Source organism: Centrocercus urophasianus, unplaced genomic scaffold (assembly GCF_019232065.1).
Source record: "Centrocercus urophasianus isolate 14NV4802_14NV808 unplaced genomic scaffold, USGS_Curo_1.0 seq_18, whole genome shotgun sequence".
Taxonomy (NCBI): domain Eukaryota; kingdom Metazoa; phylum Chordata; class Aves; order Galliformes; family Phasianidae; genus Centrocercus; species Centrocercus urophasianus.
This window is the reverse complement of record NW_024884733.1, coordinates 10581464-10607596: the sequence shown is the minus strand read 5'-3', so window position 1 is coordinate 10607596 and position 26133 is coordinate 10581464. Positions and strand designations below refer to the sequence as shown.

Below are 26133 nucleotides of genomic sequence, written 5' to 3'. Positions count from 1 at the left end.
GATAACTTCATATGAGAGAAATTTCTTGGGTAAAGCAGTAGCTGATTTATGCCTCTTAAGCATGAGAGTTTCTAGTCTTCTCATTTTTAACCTACCTTAAATATAATGCAGGTCATTCCTTCACAGTATTTTCAGGGTGGAGACTCCTTACTACAGCAACACACTCTGAGTTTTCAGTTGCTGTTAGAGAGCAACATTGCTTCCATGGAGGCAAGAGGCATGAGTTTTATTTTTGCATTTGAGAAGGCAGAAAACACTTGACCTTCATGAAGACAGGCACGGAAGAATGAAGGGAGACCGTAAAGAAGGTCAGACTGTCTTTGCTTTTCCAAGTCTTCCATGCTCTGGAGATCCAAACACACACGGGCTGAAAAATGGATGAGTTTGTGTGTTACTTTGTGCATACTTTTCAGATTACATTAAGCTCAAAGATACTGGAGAAGCTAATAGCTGCCAGATAAGGTCTGCCACATTTTAAAAAAAATCAGTATTCAGAGAAGTTTTCCAGCAAGGCATGTAGCTAGCCGAGATAGATTTCAATATGTATCCACTGCCTAACATAGTAATGTCATTTTGGGAAGAATTACCTTTAGCAAAGACTTTTTCTGGCGACTTTGACATCCCATAATCTGCTCTAGCTACCCTACAGTGAACAAGATGGGCAAATATAAAGAATGACTAACGTATTATGGAGAAAATAAGGATCAAGCCATCCAAAATCAAAATTGAGATTTCTGTTGCACTAAGGTTGGTAGAGGGAGTTGAGGTACTAAAACGTATTGCTGCTTGCAGCTTTATAGCACCACCAGAAAACTAGAACATTAGGACCACAAGACTGATCTAACAGAGAAAATTACACACTTCTGGGTACTGAGATATGGAAGAAGGCTGTTGTGTGCATTCAACAAGCAATAACTACTACTCACAGACTAGTACTGGGAGTGAAATTCGTTACTTTGTGCTTTCTATCCATAGTTAGCCTACAAAGTAATTAACTCAGAAAAGACCAATGTACTACAATATTATGTCTTCATGTTTATTTTTCAGGACATGTCCTGGCTATCCAAAACTAATACTGATAACACTTGTGAAGACAACCAACAAGCATCACGAGTCTAAGCTATTCACCGTAAGTGCTTTACAGCTGAAATATCTGTTGAATTATGCCTTCTGAACATGTTTCTATAAATTTGTTTACTCCATTCATTATAGCAAAATACGGCTAAACTCATCTACATTTCTACATGTATTCTGTAGAAATTTTTTTTCAGCTTTTTACAAGACTGCACAAGTTCTGCAATTTGTCAAACACTTCTGCCTGCTACTCTGATCTATCTTCTGCTTTTCAAAGATGATGAAGTTTTTGAAATTTTTCACTGCAAAAGAAAAGCAGTCTGGTGCATAAGGCAGTCAAACGTGCTGTTTTGGCTGAGTACAACATACGTGATGGGGTCACCATACCCTTCCAAATACAACAGTCCCCTTCCAATGCTTTTATCAATCAAAGGCCATCTCTGTTTAGATTTGCTGGCATTGAAATATTTGGAATATCCTTTCAGCCTATGTCCTTCTGCACCATAGTATTTAAACAATTTCAACTGCAGTGGTTTGTTTCCACCCCTCTCCCCTTGATATCTTCCCCCTAATCATAATGATAGAAACTGCTAGAAATGGGAAGAATACATGCTAGAACTTCTGGAACTGCTAGAAAAGGGAAGAATAAATGATAATGATCAGCAACACATTGTGAACTGTTCAGTATCCACTGAATAGAATATCTAACTTTAACCTATAAAAAGAAAGCACACACATGAGAACTGTTCTCAGTTTTTACTCCTCTTCCTCCCACATAACCAGAACAAAATCAATTCAGGGAATAAAGAAAGATCCTGTAGGGACTTCAGTACAATGCAGCTTCTCATTTGGCCTTATGTTTATCTTTGGTTCTCTTGTGCTCTTTTTCAGAAAGCTCAGAATCCAGTATAAGAAAAGAATTTTCAAAATCCTTCAGTGAAGATTTAAAAAAGAGGTTTAGACAAGGCTCTAACATCAGCAAATTTGATGAAAACATAAGTGGATAATCAATTATCCATTATCAATTGTCAATAGATAAATATCTTGTAATTTGAACATCTTTTCATGGAAAATGACTTAGTAAGCAGAAAATCTAATTATATAAAAGAAAACACTGCATTGTAAATTTATTTTCTCAACATGCTATTGGAGTACTGACCAGAAGAGTAAAAGACAGATGGGTAAGGGAATAAATTTCCCAGCTGTTTGAACATCTAGTACTTACACTGAACAGTCCTGCAAAGAGAAGCCAGCTTCAAAATTATAATGTACATTTGCAAAATGTACAGTCCAGAGAGCGCTTCAGACAAAGCAATCTAGGGGCTGTTTTTGTGTTTATAGGCTTTCAGCGATATATCTAAGTCTGAAGAATGGAAGATTACATTTATCAGAAAGGTTTTGAAAAGCATGGACACTTTCAAGCTCAATCTTAATGACTGCTCCTAGAAACTTTATGGAAACAGAGAAATCTGCCATAGTGGCTTTACCATTCCATTTAATAAAACAAAAATTTCATCATTTCAGATTTAGGCTAAGGGAGATAGCTATAAATCTGCTTGGCATGTTTAAAGCATCAAAGAGATCTGATATTAGTGCCCTCTTCCTCTTCGTTCTGTAAAAGAAATGTGTTATCTCCTTTTGGAGGAAGTTTAGTTCCAGAAATTCACATTAATCATATAATATTAATTTGTTCATGTTCTTTGTCAAACGAGCTCTCTAAACTCTTTTAGCTTTTGTTAATCATGAACAGAAGAATCCCTAGATTAGACTTACACACTATTTTTGATAAAATTTGCATTAACAGAAGAAAGAGAAAGACTATCTATATTAATATGAAAGCTGTTTTCTTTCTTATTTTCCCAAGACTTGGATCTATAGCTGTATGAGTAGTGGAGAAGATATAAAGTGTAAGTATTATGTTGTTTCCCACAGAAAATAGGTTATTGAGAATATTTCAATTATGGAATGGTAGTGTAATATAACTACATTTGTCTGTAATCTCATGCAGAGAAAGCATGAGAAAGTGCTGCTTTCATCATCAAAACAAACTCTCATAAAAATTTTATAAGCCAGCAAAACACAGATGGTTGAAGGCATATGTTAAATCACTGTAGTTTTATTTGCTTAGGAAGACTTTTTCAACTCAAGCTGAAAAGTTTCTCTTAGAACTCCAACTGAACATGGGAAACAAATTGCGTAGCATTTCTCTCTACAAAAGCACTTTCGTCACACGTAAGTACTTGCCCAGCTAAAAGTGAGCTTGGAAGTGCTGTATTAAAACCGAAGTATCCATACCTGCTTTATCTACTTTCTTCTGTAGTATACTCCTGTTTCACTAGGCAAGGCCAAAGTACAAGTCACTGAAGTCAATTTAAATTAAAACATACCCAACATGTTAGCTAAGCATGTAATTGAGAGCCATTAGTTTTAAAGATTTTTCAGCTGTATGTACAAAATTCATTTCTGTGAATGGGTTTTTCACATTAAATGCTATTTCATAAAAAAACAGACGTTTTGAAATACAAAGTTTTCTTTACCATTTATAGCTGCTCCTGCACTTTATTATTCTTATAGATTCATATGTGCAATTTATTCATTAAACTACAAAAATATTAGTCAACTGCTATTGTCTCATCAAGCAGAATATGATTTATGATAGTGTGGGAGAAAAAAAAATTGGAGCCTGTTCCCAGGCCAAATAGAATTCAGGCTAAACCAAATAGCCAAATATCATTTTGGGTGCCAAAACTCATCTGCTAAATCCAGGTTTTGACATCTAGACTTAGCCAGCAAGTTGCATGTTGCCGTTTAAAATTTCACAGAGGCCTGTATTTAGAGAAGACCTGATTTTTCATTTTGGTCTTTTGGTCTTCAGGGCTCTCCTGTCTCACCTGCACTTTGACACCCATTTGCATTATACCGGTAACGTCCCTGAATCATTGCTCCAGCCATGGGTCTTCCTGGACACGGATGAGACACGCTACCACTTGTCGCTGTTGCTACCTGTCAACATCAACATGCTCCAGACAAAACCTCGTGCCACTCTGGATAATACCTCAAAGCTATTTTTTTTTTAACCAACCTTTAGTACTTCAGCTTTTTAGCTTATCAGAAATTTCTTCAAGTATTTCATTGCACAAAATGCTATAAAAATAATAAAAAAAAAACAAAGCAGAGAAATAATGGACCCTAAGTATATCGCTGATTCTGCTACTCCTCAGGTAGACAGCATAGAGATACTTTCAAGGCAAAATAATAATATATTCAACCAGTGTTGAAGCTTTCAGGCCTTAATATCTGAAATAGAAATACCACTTGACCATAGAGCTTAGAAAGCTCTAGTAATGTCTCTGTTCCTGTTTTACATGTGTACACTTGAAGACAAAGACACACACACACACACACACACTGCATGAAGTGAAATATGCTATGAAGGACACTGATCCCACTGAGTAGTTGCTGCCCTGCTTTTCACAGCTTTAGAAACTGGAATTTGTATTTTTGACTAACACTCAGAGTTCCAAAAAGAAATGTATCTACCTTCCCTCCACATCGACTCCTAGAAACCAGACCAGAACAAACTTCATATCCTATCTGATCAGCAATTGACACAATCTCCTGGCAACAAATTTCCTGAGGTTTTGTTTCTTTCTTTCTTTCTTTCTTTTTTTTTTTTTTCAGAGAGTCTATATGTTTTTTTCTGAGAGACATACCAATATGTCTGGGAATGATACATTGCATAATATTAATAAGTCTGCAACAAGACTGAACATTTCCTGTCATTGCAAGTATTGCAAAATCTGGTCATCTGCAAAAAGCAGTGTTGCAAAATCGTATAGAAAATTGAAGATTACAGGGTGGCCAAAATTTCCTACTAGGGCACATTGCTGGACAGATCTTAAAATCTTCTACCTCCAATGTGCTAAAAGCAGTGTAAATGCAACCCACTGGAAGGTTCAAAATGATAACATCTTTCCTTCTTATTTACCTTGGTATTTCCGTGTAGCCCCAATCCAGACCCTTTAACTGGGTTATTATGAAGAACTCAGCAACAGCGCTGCCTCAGTTTTTGCAGACAATATATATTTACTAGAAATTTATTCTTCTCACTTTAGCATAAAATACCCTAGAAATGTGTTTTTCAGCTCAACACCACACTGCCTACATACTCCCAGAGTGCAAAGTGCTGTGCTGGTACTGATGCTGTCATCTTTTCTTACCTACTATTTCTTTATAAGGACAAGACAAATATTACTCAATATCCCAAATTTCTTTAACAAGCTGAAAGCTGAGTGTTTGTTTGCACACACAACATTAAGCGTTGAACATAGTCTGCAAATAGCTTAAGCCTTATGCTACTGGTTATAATTGGGTAAGATTAGAACAAGGTAGCTAATGATATAATTATAAACAAGCGTTTGTGAATGAATTTTCTTCAGATGAAGTTTGCAGTTATTCTGCACTTGTTTCTATCTGAGAGTTGCTTGATGCTCTTTCCTATTACTTGTGCAGAATGCCCATCTCAGTGCTCTAAACTGAAATTTGTGGATGATCACCTCATGAGGGAGTGAATGGGGAAAAAAAAGCAACAAACCCACAACAAAGCTGCTCACAGGTAAACAAAACAACATGAACTGGAGATCACAATAAAGATGAAACAATTTTAAAAAATGCAAAAATATGTAAAGCTGTAAAATGACATTCATTTTACACTGAAAATGGAGAAAGAAAAGTCAAAGGCAAAAATGTCTTGAAATGTGGATAGTTTTTACTTTAATATTTAACTGTCACTTTAGATGAGTGCCCACAGAGCTCCCTGGCCCTTTACAGATAGAGATAATTAAAATTAATGCAGTAGATATACTGACAAACATTTTAAAAAAAAAGTCATTAGAATGCTTCACTTATAAATAAGACATCATATTGTGTATTTACTTAAAAGAAATTTTAAAAATAGTAGAAAATCCACATATTTTATATAACTAATTGACTAATGCCCAAATTGTTATGCTCCTTAATTATCGCAGCCACAGAACAGCATAGATCAATACTGTGTTGATTTCCTCTACTCAGGAAGTAGGTCACAAACTGATTTACCATTCTGGGAAAGAATTTGCATGGCAGACATTTTCATTCATCTATTATTTCTGTTGTGTGGAAAGCACATGAAAATCCTGCTTGCATCATCAGTACAACATCTGAACTCTGATGTACTTTAGCAGCTTGAAATGAATGAGCAATTCATAAGCTAAGTTCACTTGGTATTTAATGCACTGGTGAATGTTGTCCCCTATAGGTTATGCATCAAGTATGATAAGCAAAGTAAGTGAGAATTTTGCAACCTACAAAATAGTTTCCTTATGTTAGGGATGGTCTGAGTTACTGCTGAGTTCCTTAAACACTGCATAATTATCCGTAGCAAAAGATGAAATAACTTCTGTCTTCCTAACCTCCAAAATCACCATTATTATGACAGAAGAAGCAGGATTACTACCTGACACAGGAGCACTTCTGAAAAAAATAAATCTCTGCTTAAAGTACCACACCTGCTCAAAACACCAATAGCACCAAATGCACTTTTGTTTCAGCTACTTAGCTTGAAAGAGAATCTTTCATTCCACTATTTGAGAGCTAAAAAAAATCGTTACCAGCAACAATAAAGTTGCTAATGGTATCTGGATACTCAGCACATTAGAAGATACGAAGATAAATGGCACAATTTGCTAAGCTATATAAAAGTTAGCATAGTGCATCTTAAAAATCTCCCCAAAATTCAGGAATAACATTTATGTTTTTTATATATTAGAATACTTTAGATATCCAGAAATAATTTTGATACTGAAACTTGTATCGTGGTTGCTGAAGACCTAGTTTTTAATAGTCAAGTTTTTAAACAAACCTTGACCTTTAATAACTTAAAAAGTTTAAGTTTAAAAATTCCATTGCAAAATCAGCGTAAGAATACAATTTCATCTATAAGCAGAAAGTTACAGTATATATATATTCTGCTGGGGACTTAATGCTTACAGAGACATTTTTCCCCCCCAAAATGGAGTTTAACTTACAAATTAATTGTGAAAAAATTGCAAAGACTTTAACAGAAAGCAAGTCTGTTATTAATATATTACTTTAAGTCACATAATTTTCAAAATATTTTTTCTAAAAATTGAAATAGAACAAAAGCTTTACTTTTTTTCATTCTGAAACACATAAAATATCTCATTTACCAGTACATCTCTTGTTCTTCACTATATCATTCATTTGATCTTCAAAAAAAACCTATGCAGCTGGTGTACAATCTAAATTATTTTCAACAACAAAAACAACATTCCAGGATTTAAGTGAATATACCTTAAGAAAAACATAGAAGCTACTCTTACCTTTTGTCCTCCACATATACATTAGCTTCCAGAGTGCTGCGAACTTTTGGATTCCCTTTTGATAGGCTGGAATATTTCTTGCAAGGCTCATATTTGTAAATTTACATACATATATATATATATTCTTCATGAATTGGTTATACACTTTAAGATATTTGTAAACTGAACAGAAAGTTTTGAAAGCCCCACTAATGTAGATTACTTTGAATCAGATCCAAATTCTTTCAGAACAGGTATGAATATCCACAGTGATGTTGGGCATCTAGCAGAACAGGGTTATCCTAGATGAAAGGTACTTGCTCAGTCTAAAACACCCACTGCACTGGCAAACTACCTGCAAGACTTTGAAATGATTATGGTTGTCATATAGCTGAAAACTTTCACTGAGCCAATCTCAACTTGAAGAGAAAGAAAAAGAAAACAGAAAAAATTCTGTTTTATCACTTCTGCTAGTAAAAATTTCTCATTTGCCTAGCTTACAGGCATGTGAAAATGAAAAACAAAAAAAGAGTTTTTGACCTAAACGACTTCACCACCATCTCATATGACAGTCAGCTCCTAGATAATACTCGCAGTTTCTTGATTTTTTCCTCTGCCTTCTTAGAAGTCACTTTAATATCTTTATTGTTTCAAATTCAGACAGTGAAAGTCAATATTTCTCTCTTTACTTGCCATGTCTTCAGTAGGAATGTGTATAGGATAACCAAATTTCAGCTGGCAGAACACCTGCTGATTTTATGTCCTGTGTCAACTTGAGAAAGCATCACAAACTTTTAGACAGACCTTGCTTTCTTTTTTTTCACTGCTTTGTTGATGCCCAGGCTTTCCAGTCTAATGTAAATACTCTTAAAAAGATTTATCATTAGAAGCTAAAACTGAAAATATAAAATTAAAATTAGCATAAATTTTTAGTCTTAGGAATTTCCAAAGATCAACAATCTAAGGCATAGAGTTTGAACAATAAAACACGCATTTGTTTACTTATCCAGTGACATCCAGTATAGTCATGATAAATTTACCATATATACTCAAAATTATTGACATGTTTTTCAGTGAAAAATACCATATAATGGATCAATGTGATCAATGCAGCATTTCTTTCAGATAATTAACTGCCAAGAAGAGTCCTTCACCACAGCAGCCAGCTCCTTGTAAGAAGATAGCACTCCAGATGAATATTTGGAAGGACAGTGCAGTACAGTCATTGACAATCTCATCTTTTGGTAAGCCTTCTCTATGAATATGTTGTTTTCTCTTGATGTTTCTTAAAGGAATAACTGATTCGAAAACAAAACAAGAGCACATTAACTTCACATTGACTTTTCTAAACTCTTTCAACACATTAGCTTGTTGTAATTTTCATGTCAGTATTTACTGAGATACTGAGAAGTTCTAGTACATTCGCTATCATGTCTGTAAGATTTTGGTTTCTTAAAATGTGAAGCTATTGAAAGAACTGTAAGGAATGTGATCTGGAGAAATGCAAAGAAGTACTGAGTGAAGGTGAGTGGAGTATCTACATATGAAAAAAAAGTAAGAAACTGACTTAAAACAGAAATGTATTTTTTCCTTCAAAGCTGTTAAGATTGAATTTGAGCTTACACATTAAGTCCTGAATAGGTTCAACAGAACCATGTGATTAAATAATAAAAAAAAGTTATTAAAGTAAAAAGCAGGCAGTATTAGAAAAATATGTCCTTTTTGGGAGGAAGAGTAGGAAAGACAGACAAAAAAATGGTAGATAAACACAACTAAAAATCATTTTACATATTAAGAAGTTGAGTGTTTTAGCTTGAAAAGGCTCATAAAAATGTCTACAAAGGAGATAAATGCTTTCTCTTTAACTAGCAGCCAGATTGAAAGTCAGTGAGAACTGAGTGACAAAGGATAAGAAACCACAGATTTATTAAAATCATTGTTTTCCATCTGATTTTGTTGAGTTAGAAGTTAAAATGAAATGTGCTAGAAACTGTACTTCTACATCTGACAGAGCTGAAATTTGGAAAGGCTTCAGGTAGGAGTGTATCTGTGCAATAGTTAAGATATGCAAGAAGATATGCAAGAAATGCACTTTGCCTTTTGGACTCTTGAATTCACATTGACTACTTTTCAAAATATGTAGTTTAAATACTGTAGCTTAAAACTGTATTTAATTTGCTTTTCTCAGTTGTTTTTTTTTTTTTTTTTTTCCTCAAGGTCATTTAGATTCACAGACATAGACATACTAGTTAAAAGTTAATTTACTTTTGTTGATTATTCAGCAGTGGAAGTCATATATTTCTCCCACTGGCATCATTACCATGAATTAATAGCACTGCTCACTGTTATTTTTATTGGAAAGAATGACTTTCAACTATTATGTCTCAGCTGGAGCAATCATACAATATCTTAGGTTATCTTATTCATTCCACATTCCATATTAAACTAACTTGAGTGCTACCCTTAAGTGGATGAATATTGTAGGATATAATAAGAGAACATAATGAAACCTTGTTTGTTCAGACGTCTCCCAATCTGGGTTTAATTAAACTCCTTTTTTTGTTTTTGTTGTTATTAATTCTAATCAAGTTTTGTGAATTGGTCTTAAAGAAAATCTGAAGAGAAGACACTTCTCTGTCCTAGAGGCTCAATTCTGCATTCATTGCTTATGACATTTCTGTAGTATTCTCCCAGTAATTTCAGTGTTTAGGGATAGAGGGACTGGGCCTTGGCAAGGAACGTATAAAGGCAAATCAATTTACCTTTCCTGAAAATCCAATAACAAGGACTAAGAATACAGTGCCAGTTGGAGCACGAACCAAGGCGTGGGGAAAGGCTGGCATCTCCCCAAGTGCTCATGGAGCTACCTGACCCTGACCACGTCTCACCCATAGTCCACTGCAACCAGTATGCATCAGATTGGCCCCCAGCTGGTGCCCATGGTGCGTACGAGTAGAGAGAAGCTGCCTGGCTACCTATGGCCCATAGGTAGCCATAGGTAGATGGCTACCTATGCCATCTACCTATGCTATCTACCAGATGGTATGTATCATCTGGTGTCAGGATAACAAAGCTTGTATCTGGCTTATTCTTGGCTTTCACTAATTGCTGTCTATATGATCAAGGAAAATTTTTTGGGAGGAAAACAGTGACACAAAGGAAGTCACGGTGGGCCATACATTTATTTGTGGCACTTAAGGGGTGGGCGGGTCTGATTTCTGTTCTCTGCATGGAACAGTATTTGCCCTGTTGACCCCTTGTCCATCAGCTGTAATAGTTTCTGTCTGGCTGGCTCCTGTAGCAATGTATTCGCAGTTCTGTGCCTGTTGTAAGAATCACCATCATAAAAGACTGACAAATGAAATCAACAACCAGGAGAAAAGCAAAACAAGGAAGCTTTCCTTCTCAACAGAATAAAATCTAGCATTTGTTTTTCGCCTCACTGTTAGGCTCCTCTTTAAATAAAGCAATCAGAAGTTTAAACAGGGAGGAAAATTGCTCACAAATCCAATAAAATTTGGAATCTGCAGCTACCAGCAATACCAGGGGATTTCCACCCAATATATTTGCCAACAAATCAATAACAAGAGTAAATCCTTCTACACTAAGGACAATCAAATGCTCACTAACAGGTACCATCACCTAAATGAATATAATCCCCTTAGTGCTCTGTATGTGTCAAAGTTAATACCAAAGGAAGCTTACGCTTTATATGTGATAAGCTAAAGGATATTTCTTAATAATGGTTTAAATAAAAGGAAATTATGGAGATTTTGAATTTAATGATTATGAACTGACTTTGCTCCACTGAAGCCTCTTCCTGAAATGCTGGGTTTTCTTATCCCAAAGAGAATACTAGTCCATCAGGACTTATGCTAAGCCTGAAATGAATTCACAATACTTTTAATTTGGAGGCCATCCGAAAAAGACTTTTTTTCTTTTGTCAGGATGTTTATCTGATGTTTACTTGTGACTAAAGGTTACTTATACGTTCTGCACAGGATCTTTAATATTCAGCTGTTTCTTTTTTGACTCGTTTCTGACATTATTATCATTTGCAATTATCATGTAAAATATGGTTCACGAAACTTTCTGAGGTACCCTAATGTTCTTTGCCACCATCTATCCAAAGTGGTTTAATCTTTTATACTCATGAGTCCTGCCTCAGACTCTAAATATTCACCAGTTGGTGACTTAGACGAAGAGTGGAAAATCCATAGATGGAAAAGAAACCCACAAAATCACACACACATGCACAAAAAAAAACCAAACCAAACACACGCACACACACACAAACAACTCCGAACCAAAAACCCCTACCACAACAGAGTTTTTGTTCTGTAAGAAAAAAGAGAAAAAGGCAACAGAGATCCTTTCTCTAGGTCCTGCCCATCTTCCAAGGGAATAGATGAAAAGGTAGCAAAAAAACCCAAGATGCACTAAAATGCAAAGCAGCTGGCTGGGGAGCCTGGCTGCAGGACAGTCTGCCTTGTCTGGGGATCTGGAGCTGGAGAGGGGTTGCAGCAGCATTTCCACTGAGCTTTCTTACTATGGAGGAGCTCCAAGGCTTCCTGAAGGGCTCAGGCCCTTGAGAGCATCTGTAGAGAAGAATTGCTAGACAGATCGCAGGACAGAAAACAGATTTAAAGTAGAAAATCCAAAAAACCAACATAATTCCAGAGACGTTCTGAGAAAAGTGCCATATATCATTGTCAAAACACACCAGTGAAAGCCCTTGTAGGCAACCCTGATTTCCATAGTTCCCTCTGAAAGTAATGCTTCTATTTATTTCTAACAGATAGGAAGAATAAAATTTGATAGAGCAAATTCTCAGCTAAAAAACACTGCTTTTTCAACATTAGTCACGAGCGTTATCACAAGCTATGCATTTTTACCAGCAATGAACAAGATCCTGCATGCTGTGCTCATGAAAATTAGCACCAGCAAAGAGGACCCACTGTTTCACAGGTGCTATGATGGCATAATTGCTAGGAAAACATAGCCTACACAGTCCATCTTTCATTGGCCCAAACAGATGGAATTCAGAAGGTGACACATCCAGACTATACTGTGGATGTGGTAGGACATTTCAGCCACGATCAGCAGTATGCTGCCAGTGTGCTGCATGGGTCTTCAAACTGGTATGGGGCCTGATGTTGTGTTGCAAGAGAAGGGTTGTCTTCTTCTCTGGCCTGACTCTGGAACTTCAGGCCTTCAGCTTAATCAGAATCGTGATCACAGCTGATGGCTTGTTCAAGTTCCAGAAAAACCAAGTAGATGGATCAGCTCTTTCCTATCCCAAAAAGTGCACTTCACTTTACCTACTGAGGCCTGCATCTTGTCAATAGGGAATTCACATGTCACCTCTCAATGGACTGCCATTTAGACTACAGTTCATAATGGTGACACCATCATCACCTTTAGCCTCATATTGGTTCAATAGGTCCTGACAGACTTGCATACAGTGTCTTTCTGTTCCTGTGTGAGCATTCACGAGACTCATCTGGTGCAAACTCAAAGTGCAAACTTTGGGATATCCCAATTTTGCCACCACTGTTTCCAATGCATTGAAGCTGATACTCAGCTCTCTACACAATGTCCTGATTGTAATCTGCCGGTTTGTGTGGATGGGCTGGTCGAGACACTCTTCATTTTGTGATGTGACAGCTGTGCATGGCCACCTGGAATGTGGCTTGTCTTTTACGTCGCTGTCATCACTGCTGAAGCACACCACCCACTGCCTCACTGTGCTCAAATCCACTGTTTGGTCTCCATAAACGCTTAGCAAAAATTGATGACTGTCAGTGGGTGCTGTTTTTTCCAAATGGTGGAATTCAGAAACACACCTTTGCTTCATATGAACTTCCATGTCTTAGTGCCCCTCTGCAGCCATCTGTCATATGGCAACAAAATTTGATGAAATTGTGGTGGGAAGTTTCAACCTCTACTGCATCCCACCAAGATCTGTCTCTGATGTCATGGGTAAATGTAATCAAAGAGGAAGCATTACTTTCAGAGCATCCCTTATAGAATCTTCTTGTTTAAGGTGAAAGTTGCTTTTTTTCTTTTCTGAATCAGGAAACATCTATTAACATAAGTATTCTAAGTACTGGGAACAGATAGTCTGGCCTTCTGATCTCCGGTTTAATGTCCAGATTTCTTTATCTTGTCTGTGGTAGACCATACTGTATCTTGAACTTAATAAAGGTCTTTGGAAAAAAAAATTATAATTGAGGAAAATAGTACTAGTAAACACCTCATTGCACCTCCTTTCTGATGCAACATGATAAAGCTACAATTTCTTTCCCTTTGCGATATCTTCCTGAAAACCCAAGTTATCCTGATCTTAATTCCTGCAACAGAACATCACAGGGAGGCCTTTTAGCACCACCCATAGTTGAATGTATGATTCATGCATTTTGGGAATACGTTGTTCGGGACAGGGTGACTTGTATACTCTGGGTTACTCTGCCTGAATTCAAGAGCGTAAAAGAGAATATTCAGAATTTTACAGAGGTGTGTGAAAAATTGGCAGTATGCTAGCTGATTTAATAAGCTAAGTGTAAGAAAGTAATGAAACATTGCAGTTTGACAGAAGAGAGAGCATTCTTTTTTTTAACTAGGTGTTATTGTTATGATGGCAATGAGCAAAATCAGTATTCTGTCATTAGCAGGAGGAAATTTGAGATGCCAGTCCAACGAGTCACAAGTTCAAACAGTGAGTGTTTTAAATATACGTACAATATATAGCAATAACAAGGTGCCTTTCACAAAATGATTTGCACTCTAATAATGGCTCTCGTTACACTCTAAAATTTCATTACTCTCATACACTCTAAAATTTCTATAGGTTAGATACATTTACTGAGCAATGCATTAACAATCTGAAAGGTATTTCCCAGGAAGTCAGGAAAGGAGGTATGGAAAAGAACTGCTCCTCTGCAGTAACACCTTTCAAAGACAGAAAAAAGATGAATACCGGTAGCAGAAAGCAGGACAAGTGAGCAGTTTAACATGTATATCAGTGAGGACATGTAGTTTGAGACAGAAAATCTGCTGTTTAATGAATAGAACCAAAAAAATAATCACACTGATTCTGAAAGTGTAATGTTGTGCAGGTCTTTGAACACCACAAGGAAGAGAATCAAAATGGTTAATTTAGCGGTGATGAAGACTTTGCATCTGATACCAATTCTCCTTAAAACATACACTCATCAACATGCTTCACTTCAACACTGATTTATACCTCTGTTCATATCAAATGCCTAGATGATTAACAAAAGGCTAGTAAAGAATTGCATGAAAAGCCTTAATGCAGGCCTAATAGCACTTCTCTATGAAGTGCATTGCAGCGTTCAAGCTAATTACTTCATGCAATTAACCAAAGAAATCTTTTGACTGTATTTTATGGCCTGGTCCTGCAAGAGTTATCTGTACTCCTTGCTTAAAATATATGAGCAGTCTCCTTTGCATCATTAGGATTCACATGCTTAAAATTAGACATGTGAGTAATTTTTTCTTCTTTGTAGGCTAGGGCTTTTGCAGAACTAATGAGACACCAGATGGCTGGATGGCACTGAACTTTAGAAGACGAATAAAGAGTAATCGTGGAAATTATCTTCTGATAAATCACATTACAATCCCTGGGAAAATAATGGAAGTGAGCTTGCCTTTTTTTTTTTTTTTTTTTTTTTTTTTAGTAAGCAGCTGACAGGAGAAACTTGAGCAATAAACAGCAGCTAGTGAAATTATGATATGCACATATGCGCTGGAACACAGGGTGACTAGAGTGGGGGGTTGAAAATTTGTAACAAAAAGCAATTTTGGATCATGCATGCAGCATTAGTAGACATCAGATACAATACCTAAGAAATCATACTTGAAAAATTAGTCTCAGATGGGTCTGAAATGAGCACTGTCTTGTAGATTTAAAATTGTCTGACAAGCTACAAATGAAGGGTAATGATAGATGGTGAGATATTGAGCTTAGGGGGAAAAAAGAAGCAATACAAATGTTTAAGCACCAGAACATTTTGACTGATGAGAAGCATTTGTGAGAATTATGTAGTGTCTCTGAACATTGACCAGGGGTGGTATGCAATGACCACCATGCTGGGAGAACTTAGGAGAGTGGGCTGAGAAAATAATCTGACATAAATATTAGAAACTAGAAACAATGAGTATTATTGCAAATAAAAAGGCATGAAGGAGGGCAACCATTTTAAGTTAGGAATAGTCTCCTGGAATAAAACTTGCATAATCAGTGAGTGGTTTTACACATTTTTGGATGTCAGGAAATAATATGGACATTTAAAGATGGGAATGGTGAGGCAGGAAGCTTAATTATATAGTATGAAATGGCCTGACATTCTATAGCTCAGCCACTAGAATGAAAAAAAACTGGTCACTTTTTGCATGTGTATCATTAAATTAATCTCTTTTCTAAAATTAGTTGTTCTTATATTACTGGTCATTACTACCATGTGAGCAAGAAATTAACCTTTGTGCATTCCACTGGCCACGTATGCCCACGTGGCTATTATACCTTTTCTGTCCTGTAGAAATACCAGGCTGTCTGCACAGCAGAGGAGCCATCTGTAACCACAAAGGACAACTGCAGGATTTAACTCAGTAAAGCAGATGAAGGAAAGAGCAAGTATGAATTGATTAGCAATGTCATAATTTGGTAAGTACATTGACGCTTCCATGCGTTTCTTAATCCACATGATAAATAATTGCACTCCACACCCTCCGTCTTCTTCATATTATTGTGTTGCCAGCTTAAAAACACTAGTGCTTAAATAAGAAACTAGCATTATTAAAGCTCACATTTGCTGTATACTCCATTGATGTATACTGCTGTGTTTCAAATAAGTATAGTAAGATAACCTTGGTTATGATCTAGCAGGGCCTTCATAACCTAAGGACTTTTCCGAACATAGCAGGTAGCTGTGATTCAAGCCTACAAGTGCTGTCAAGGTGATGGTATCTAAGAGTCACAACTACTTTTACAGTTTAAAAACTGCAGTAAAAACAAATCAATACACTGACTGAGGCTACTTCTCAGAAAGAAGAAAGAAAAAAATACAAAGGTGAAGATTTCACAAGGTAGATTAGTAACCACTACATGGCAGCCTATAGCTATTTTTTATCCTCAGCTGCACTTCCTGAATTTTGCTAGGTAATACTGCAGCATCCTTTATTGATTCAAACATTTTTCATTTCCATTATAATAATAGAAGTTTGTTCAGACTTAAAATAAGTACAATAGGATCACAGGTTATGCTTCCCACTGTAATACTAACTAGATGTTTTTCTTATCACATTTTAAAAAATAAATGACTCCAACTTTCAATCCATCACAAGAGTTACAAAAATACAACAGTGGGTTTGAAAAATTACTTGAACTAGTCAAAAATAAAAATTGGTTAATATACCATAAAAGCTGGGCTTTTTTATTTTATTTCTTTTTTTTTTCCCCCTACGTCACTACATGAGAATCTGTTATTATTACTAACTGGAATTTTAGCTTTAAGAAGGTACTAATGCTGCCAGAAGATTACTTTTTCAGTTTCTGAATCCAACCACAAAGAGACAAAATAACAAGCATATTTTAAAGCCTTCGAATTTTACTTGCTTCCAGAAAGATAGATATTTTACTGGAGAGAATGAAGATTTTGTTTTCCGTCTATTCTTAAAATTTTCACAGTTACACTAGTTTTCAAACAGGGAATCTGACAGTTTTTCTGTCAAAATCTCTATAAAAATCAGCCACTATTGAAAAGCTTTCATTCACTAATAATTTGTACAGACAATGCAAACTTCCAATGGCCTAAAGCAGATAAAGGGCTAGGCTCATGGAACTCACCCCAGTCTCCAAATATGTCTGGTTTTTACTCTGTCACTGTTATGCTACTTGACTGGGCACAAAATGGGCTAGAAGGTGATTTCTTACCAAAAGAACAAAGTCTGCGGGGGAATTCTTCTCTCTTTGGGGTCATCAGTGCCACTGACACCTCCCATGAGTCTGCAGATGCCAGCCTAGGTTTTGGGATGGCTGTGCAAAACCTGCATATCAACCACAGATTTTCTTATGTGAGTAACACAATGCTACACAGAAAAGCAGGTGGTTTTTTTTCTTTTTTTTTTTCTTTTCTTTTCTGCCAGCTATGAGCTGTGGCTTCACCACAGCCCACTAGTGAAGTATTTTTTCTCACAGTTTCATCCATCGTAATACATTGTTATTATGTGTTTTACATTCAGCCCTGCTATTCTTTTGTATTTGCTGTTCTGTTCCTTCTCCCTTTTTAATGAATTTCTTTCCGTCACTCAGTTAGAATCTACTATCTTGCATAAAGTCAGAGAAGTATACTTCAATAAATCACACACAGCCGCCGATATCGGACACTTAAGTTGTGCGAGAAGCCTGTCTTCAAGCCTTCTGAATTTGAGAGAATTCTTTTTGGACAGCTCTGTCCTATAATGCAAATCAATCACTGTTTTTTTTTGGAGCTTCTCTGCTCCTGTGAGATTCTAGAGAAAGAGTCCTCTACTGATATTTACAGGGGCTATTTGAGACTGAGGTGGACAGAGTAGCCACCAGGGTGCCTTGCACCAGAACCCAGCAAGAGAGGCAGTACTGACCTGCTGGGGAAGCAGGAGGTGTACCCCCATGCTGTGAAATATCCTGAGCACTTTCTTCATGAAGCATACCTTCAGGCAAGAATGAAGTTGCACATCATTTAAATATTGTTTCACGCTTTGTTTTGGGCTATCTAATCAGTTTATTTGATCTGTTCTAATCTGTATTTCTGAAAATTATCAAAATATAAAGAGTGCTGTGAAAAGACCATTCCAACCTTCCCATAAAAGGGCTATGTCTTGGAGGTTTTGGATTTGTTCACACACACATACACACACACACACACCCCTTTTATCTCAGTAGGGGTTTGAAAAACCAGCAACAAAAAAATGTTTCTGCTAACTAGCATCTGTCATTTTAAACAGGAATTGATAGCTTTGTTTTCTTACCTTCACAACTTGGCAGCCATTTTCAAGAAAGTAGTGTGTGTTCATGTGGGACTCAGTAGCAGCTTGCAAATAGTCCTAGAGAAGAAAGGAAATTTAATTTCATATCCTTAGTGTAATAGGATGCTGAACAACACAAGGACAGTGAAACCTCCACTGCAGGTAACAACAAATCCCAAGTCCTTTACTTGCCAAAGCTTTTGTTTGCCCATTTCATTTTTCCTTTAAGCAAACAGTAGCTCTGCCATTTGTGTGATCTTTCATCTTTCTTTTTTCCTGCAGTACTGATGTTTGTTCCCAGGTATGATATGAATTGCCAAAGTGCTGTCTCACAGGCTTGCTAACAAACTCTGTCGCTGCTCCTGTGCCAAGGAGTGCTCTGGCACAGGCACAGAACAGCCTGCAAACGGCTGCCTTGCTGCTGCATAGAACCTGGCACTTCTGTTCAGCTCCAAAGTCTGTGAAATCTTAAGGCTGCTGAGATTATGTGACTTTTCAAGGTCATAAAAGAAGGGGCAAAGCAGGTTTCCTTATTAATGAAATTTGGGAAACAAAGGTAAGAGTCTGCTCCTACGTAAGCACTGTGGGTTTTTTGTTACAGAAGAAAGGGATTTTGATTTTCAAAACACCATTGCAACTTCTTTCATTGTAAAACATTGTCCAGAAGGAACTTTGTTTCCTTGTACTGCCAGCCCCTGTTAAAAAGGAAAGCTTAAATATACACTAAGGATGATCATAAATAGCTTACAAAATCTCTCTGCATATGAAAGTGATACGAATGACTCAGAGAAACATCAGTCAGATGGAAAAAAATTGGTTCAGATATCTGTATAGGCCTGCATGCAGGGCCTAAAATAGTTTTAATTTCCATGAAATATAAAATAGAAGTGTAGCCATGCACTTCATTTTCTCAGCAAGCTCTCAACGATAACAGCAATTCATAAGCCTCGTCTCTTGAAGCTATACATACATAAATGAATTCCACTCACTCGAGAGCTACAAAACATTATTAGAGACAAAAGCCACCTTCACCAGAAAACTTTTGTTTTTCCTCCATCATTAGAGAGAATGCATCTTTAAAAAACTGAGTTGTGAGCTTTGCACACAGCCACAAAACAACGGTTATACAGGGAAAGCAACTCCTTAGTGGGCAAAAAAAAAAAAGATATTTTGATCCAAAAATTGTGCATTTTTTTCCTTGAAATGAGTGCATGAGCCAAAAATGGCTCATGCCGTATTTATTTTCAATAAGTCATATTATTTCAATATGGCTTACTGAAATAAATATATTTTATTGAATGGCACAGCATAAAAATCTACATATCTTGTTGAAATATTCAGTGAGTCATTCCTGCCTAGCAAGTGCATTATTACATACTCTTGTTCTAAACACAAAGACAAACAACTGTAGAAATTTTTGCATACATCATTTCAAATCCATCAAGCACAGTACATGTTACAGCCTCTATTCAGCAGCATACATTTTTTCCTGTATCTGAATCAGCTCTTAGTTATACAAAAAAATATGGGACAAAAAATCCCAACTAGTCAGTCTGCAGATAAAACACAATCCTTTACTGTGCTTAAATAAAGAGCTGCAGAGAAATGGTCTGATTTGTGGAAGTGATGGAAAGAAAGGAAAATAAAGGAACTCATGAAATGATGTTCATTAAAAAAAAAAAAAAACAAAAACAACAAACAACAACCTGATTTTAAGCCTTTGCTTCACTGTCTAACTTAAGTGTTGGTCAGTTCATCTCATTAGCATTGTCTATCCACATAAGCAAGAGAAAGCAAGATTTTGAAGTGGGTGAAGATGACAGTTCTGTTCTATAATGTATTCAGCCAAGGTGCCCTTATTCATGTATTATACACATGGGCATTTTTAATATGCAGTTGCAGCTATTTAAAACCTTGCTAATGCTTCATGAAGGAAAAAAAAAAAAAAAAAAAATCAGTCTACTGAGATTTTCACAGATATGACATGTCATTTTTCCTCTCACTATTTTAAAACGAGTGGCATCTGTGCAAAAGCTGAATTCTTGTTACTGAAGAGTTAATGCACCTTTTCTCTGAGATGCTGGAGTGAAGCTCACTAACATCTCTTTGAGTTGTGATGATAGATGCTGGTTCCTGTTTTCAGAGAGAGAACTTCCAGGTTTCTGAAAATGGGGAAAAATGTCCTCAGCAGTGTGGTTGACAAGAATGGTGGCTTTTGTTTAATTAAAAAAAAAAGAAAAAAAAAAAAAAAAAAAGAATTTTAAATTTAAATTCTTCAGATTTGTATTAGTGATGTATTCACACTGTCTAAAATGAGCATCCAACTTGATGGTTGACTTACTCTTCTCTATTCTCTTTAGCCACAAAGGAGAATTGTTGTTTTGACTGTGTTTTTGTTTTTCGTTTTTTGGGGGTTTTTTTGGTTTTTGTTTTTTGTTTTTTTTTTGCTTGTTTTAAACAACACTGAATCAAATGTGTGATACCAAGAGTATTTAGACCTGGCCTGTTTGCTACTGTTGCAGTAAGAAGTGAACGCAGATGCACTGCTTAATTTATGTGGAACATTTTCCAACCAACAGAAACTCGCTTATTTTGTTTGGCAAGGTGATTAGAACGTTCACAAGTACATATCAGCAAATTTCTAATCCATGTAAGATTATGTATGTCTTACCCCCTTTCAGGGTATTGCTAACATACAAAAATAAAAATAATGGGTAATATCAAAGGCATCAAACAACTGAAGAGTAACAGGATAATGTAAACTGAAATGGCTCTCACACAGACAAACAACCTCAGTTTTCACATGACAGAGCTCCAGCTCATCAGCATATGAATTGCGCTAGTATCTTAAAACCTTTGCCTCTATGATTAACTGTGGGTATTATAATAGCCACAAGAAATAAGATACCATGACCTGTCTTCAATTATAGGTCAGGTATTCACTGTTTGTTTAAAGAGCAGCAATCTCCTGGGTTTAGTGTCTTACTCATCTCCACTTGTCCCCTGCTAAAATGTCCCAAAGATAAATGCATTCAAGGATTGACATGGCTTTTACCCAGACCTTTCCTTTTAGGATGGTAATTTGAATTCAACACAGGTCAGCAGAAAGGAGATGGAATTAACCTCTTAAGCATATACTCTATAGCTGCTGGAAGGAGGGGATCATGGGTCTTTGTTCTGCCACTCATGTCACAAGTGACCAGTATCTGGTCATCTCGTCAAAAGGATCAGAAAGTGAATAAAAGGGTGACTGAGTATTTGTCATCTTAGGAAGAGTCATTGCTATATTTAAAAAAAAAATTAGTAAGTCTTTTAACACTACAACTTGATGGCTGCCAAATAAATACCTGATGCATGCATATGTGAAATAACAGTTGGAGTAGGAGCATGTGCTGCACAAGGGAATCTGCTGTGTAGACGAAAGCTGTAATAGCTTATAAGTAGCTTTCCTACTTTAGCACCCAGAAACAACTGTATGAATAGCTTAACTTATCTATTACCACTGTTATGTAATATGATATATCCAAGGCATTTCTCTATCTGGTTTGCAAAACTTTTTGAAAGACTAAAATAAAATATAGTTTTTATGTTAACACTTATACATGGTCCATCATTATTGTAGTTGCACTGCTACGTTCTATTGGCTTTTTATCACAGGCAGTGATGCCTGTGAAAGTTTTTTGCTCAGTAGTGTCAGGAGAGAATCATTTCCAGCAGCAGATGTGCATTTCCTTTCCTTGGATAAAGGCAATCTGAGGTAGCTATATTTTTATTTATTAATAAAAATGTTGTACAGAATTAGGGGAATTTAATAGCACATGACTGAACCTCTGCTGTAATGTGATATTGCAGATATCATGGTTACTATTCATACAATGAAGCTGATATTTAACTCATGGGCTTCACTGTTTGAATCACCAAAGGGCAGAACTCACACGCTGGCAAACAAGTGATACTGCACTGAAATATACACCACAGCTCAGTCAGCTATGTCCTTGGGCCCATGAAAGAACTGTCAATCAAATACTATTAGATGTTTCTGATATCACCACTGAATGCAGAAGCTAAGTTCTGCTTTTATTTAGTGTAAACATGATAAGTAACAGAGCATGTTTTCAGTTTATATATTTCTTAATTTGAAGTTCAATTTTTCTTCCAGAGAAATGGCGTAGGACTATAAACAAGACATATGGTCAGTGTTTTTGTTTCTGTCACAGACATGACTTCTGTTAATTATCAGTATTCTTGGCAGGCTCAGCAAAGAAGTCCAGGAAGATATTTTCAAGAGTCATCAGATTTTCATGCTAAATGAATTTTAGACTGTAAGCAGCACTCATGGCTTGCCCAAAAAAATCTGTGGTTTCCCTTTCCCTTCTACCACCACCGCAAAATGTACATATTGTCTTTGCAATAAATGGCAAGGAGCACAGCTAAGTTAAAATCATAAATAGCACAGGTGGACATGACACAGGCTGTGTGATAGTTACAACATGTAAGGGTGGTGGATCTGATTTCTGATTTTATCACTTCCTCTTGCATGTATTTGAAGAAGTAGTTGATCTGCACTTTCTGTGTCTCATCATGTATAATCTAGAGATAACTGTAAAACTCACACAAGATCCTTCAAAGCAACGTAACTACCTTAAAAAGCCTTTAGTTTTCTTCTCACTGTATGGAATTTGATGCATTCTTAAAACAGCAGTCAGCAGCCACAGTTTCATTTTTCCAGGACAAGAGACCTACACACACTGCATATGTACAGAACCTGCTTTTATTAGTATGGTGTACTGTGAGCTATTCTGATGAAAGGCTTATCAATGCCCAGGGAAGCTAGGCCACATATGATCAAGCTGGAATGAGGGCTGGTTTAAAAGCCACAGTATTGCCTGTTCCTGTGTGAAAGACTCGCGAGAAGTTTGACCTCTGCTCTGAGAAGCATTCTGGAGAGAATAAGTCAAGACACAGCTTGCTCTACAACCACGATGATCGCTGTAAGTACAACCTGCCAAGCTTGAACGTGTTAGTCTGCAGTAGAAATAGAAACACTGTCTTGTACAGAACATACAGTTCTTGTCATGATGGCAGGGATGAATCTGTATTTGCAGGTCATTATTACCAGGCTCAAAACAGAAGTCCCAGTTCAGCAAAACAAAGTGCTCTAAATTATTTTAACTCACACAGAACTCTGTTTAATCTTCAGAGTGACTTCTTTATTAAGAAATCAATCATCCATTCATCCGGCAAGTCAACTTCTTATGCTAACTGCAGGATTTTAAGACAAATGTGGGCATGCTTGATGGCCCACAACATCCTATGAAACGTCTCGTGAAGGAACAGCTACCCAACCATATAAAAGCTCTGGAGATTCCCTTCGTTCAGTCTTTTATCATAATATCCAAAACGTGGTAGGATCACAGTGCTGATATTGCTGCTTAACATACAAATTCATGTAGACTCTTTACACCTGTCTTCCCCTCTGTTTTGCTATTTATGTCCTGTTTCTTGCCTTCTACCCAGATTGCAAGTTTTCTAAAGCATTAACTAAATGAGAGCTAGACAGTGTCCATATCTCCTGGGTGCTATAACATGTGAATAATAATTATGCTAATACTATCTATTCAAGAGAAAAAGCGGGACTGGCAGTCAGAGACCAGTGTAGTCAGATGAGCAAATGTTATAATGATACCTTAAAATGACACTGATATTCTGCCAGAGCAATGTAAGAGACACCAGAGAACTTTGGAAATTTAATGTTACTCTAGTGAGTAAGGCCAAAAAAAAAAAAAAAAAGCAGAGAATAAGACCAAGAATTGGAAATTAGGAAGCATTTTGTTAGCTTTGCCATTTCAAGTAGACTACTGAGAAGAGGCAAAGGCAGGCATCACGTATAAACCACAGGAATTCACGTAACACATCAGTTCAGTTTTACTTCATCTGAATTGCAGAGAGAAATCAAAATACTTTAGTGAAGTTTTACATCACTGGGATATGGGATTTTAAGTTACAGTGATATTAATGATACATTCCTGGGATGCATTATCCTTTAGTGTATCCTAAAATAACAACTATTTCCACTGACAGTAATCCTTGAGGAGAGAAGAGCTCACTGACAAGGTTCGAACTGATGAACTGTAATACAGATTTGCATTTATTGTCCCTATTTATCTAGATTTTGGAGATGCTACTACTGTGAAATTCCAACATAGACAAAAGATGCGCAAATTATTATTGGAAAGATGTTGGGAAAGATATACCTAAAATGAAAAATCTTAATCTCAGTGATCTAAATTTTGAACCAGGTTTATCCTAGAAGTTTAACTGAAAGACTGGAGAAAGACACATTTCAGAGGTGCAATCACAATGGCAGCGTCATAACCTAAAACTAGCCTTACAAATCCTGTAACCAGCTTTGTTCTGGGCATTTTGCTTGGATGTGAAATGGATGTCTCTAATTTCTGTGGTGGCATATTTCACCATTTAACTCGGACCAGTTTCCATGGAAAGAGAACTTGTTTGGTCACTTAGTTACTTGAAATACTTAACCAAAAGTTTCTGCTTACACTGGGAGCAAGTCTCTCATGAAAAGCTTTGTCCATCTTAAAAGCGAGCTCACAAAGCAAGTGAGACATGATGGTGGCCATTAGAGAGTGGGAAGATGAATGTGAATTGCTGCCTGTGAAGTACTGCCTCGTCTGTCTCAGGAGAGCAGCTGCCAAGCACACTCAAGAAAGAAATCTAAAAATCAGACATCTGTATGTGCATTGCGTCCACCATGTTTGCTCGGAGGAGAGAGAACCATATGAAGCAAGACAGCAAAGGTGAAATCCAGCAAGACATCCTACTTTATTGCCATGGCAACCCCACCCTGATGAAAAGTAGAAAAACAATAAAACATCTTTAGAAAGAAAAAAAAAAAATGAATCAGTTGCATCTACCAAGGGAATTCAGGAAGATGCAATTTAAGGAAGAGCTTGACATTTCCACCATTTGGTAACTATTTGAAACAACAGCATGGCTACAGCTTTTGCAAGCTGCAGAGTTAAAACATATTGTACTTGATAAATTATTTAGTTTGCTTAGCAGCTGAATTCTGAATTATAAGTGAAAGCTGTAGTTACACATTATAATCTTTAATGCTGCTGTAGCCTAACAGAATATTATTGTTATGATTTTCCTTGATGCCTTCTGACATCTGTCACCCTTTAGCACTATAATCACCTTTCCCGCATTTGACTTTTGAGAATGGGTGAATGCAGATGCATGCATGTCTTACGCAAGCATATGTCTGAGTCTCTATGTGTGCACTTAGAAAGAGTTTCAGGCTTTGATGCCTGCTGTATCTAAATTTGCTATTGATTTTCCTGTGAATTGAAGGAGATTATGTACAGGCTCCATATGGACCCTGCTGGGGTCAGATATCAGAAATAAAACATCTGCTGGTAAAGAAAGCAGTGACATCTCTTGCACCATGGTAATGATGAGGAACCAGCACAATAACAAAAGGATGCTCTGTGCAAACTGCCAAAGGGGCAGCGCTAGGACAGATGGAAAAGGCTTGTGCAAGGCAGTTTGTCTGCACAGCTCCTGTGGGAGTTAAAACTGCTCTAACTCCCTCTCTCCAGAAGGTTCCTGAAATGGAATAGCCACACCAATATGGTCTGTCCACTCCCTT

The 26133-nt window shown here is 36.7% G+C and overlaps 2 long non-coding RNA genes across 2 annotated transcripts in view; one reads left to right on the top strand and one right to left on the bottom strand.

Annotated features, from left to right (window-relative positions):
• Window positions 1-26133, bottom strand: part of LOC122160699 — a 41173-nt gene that overhangs the window by 4421 nt on the left and 10619 nt on the right. Inside the window, exons 3-5 of the long non-coding RNA XR_006168935.1 lie at window positions 18465-18539; window positions 17389-17501; window positions 96-367 (exon numbers count right to left, since the gene is read on the bottom strand). This is a non-coding gene — a long non-coding RNA (uncharacterized LOC122160699). The remainder of the gene's footprint in view (window positions 1-95; window positions 368-17388; window positions 17502-18464; window positions 18540-26133) is intronic.
• LOC122160701 lies at window positions 8593-16080 on the top strand. Its single transcript, XR_006168938.1, has 3 exons — window positions 8593-8677; window positions 14963-15093; window positions 15995-16080. It is a non-coding gene; the product is annotated as an uncharacterized LOC122160701 (long non-coding RNA).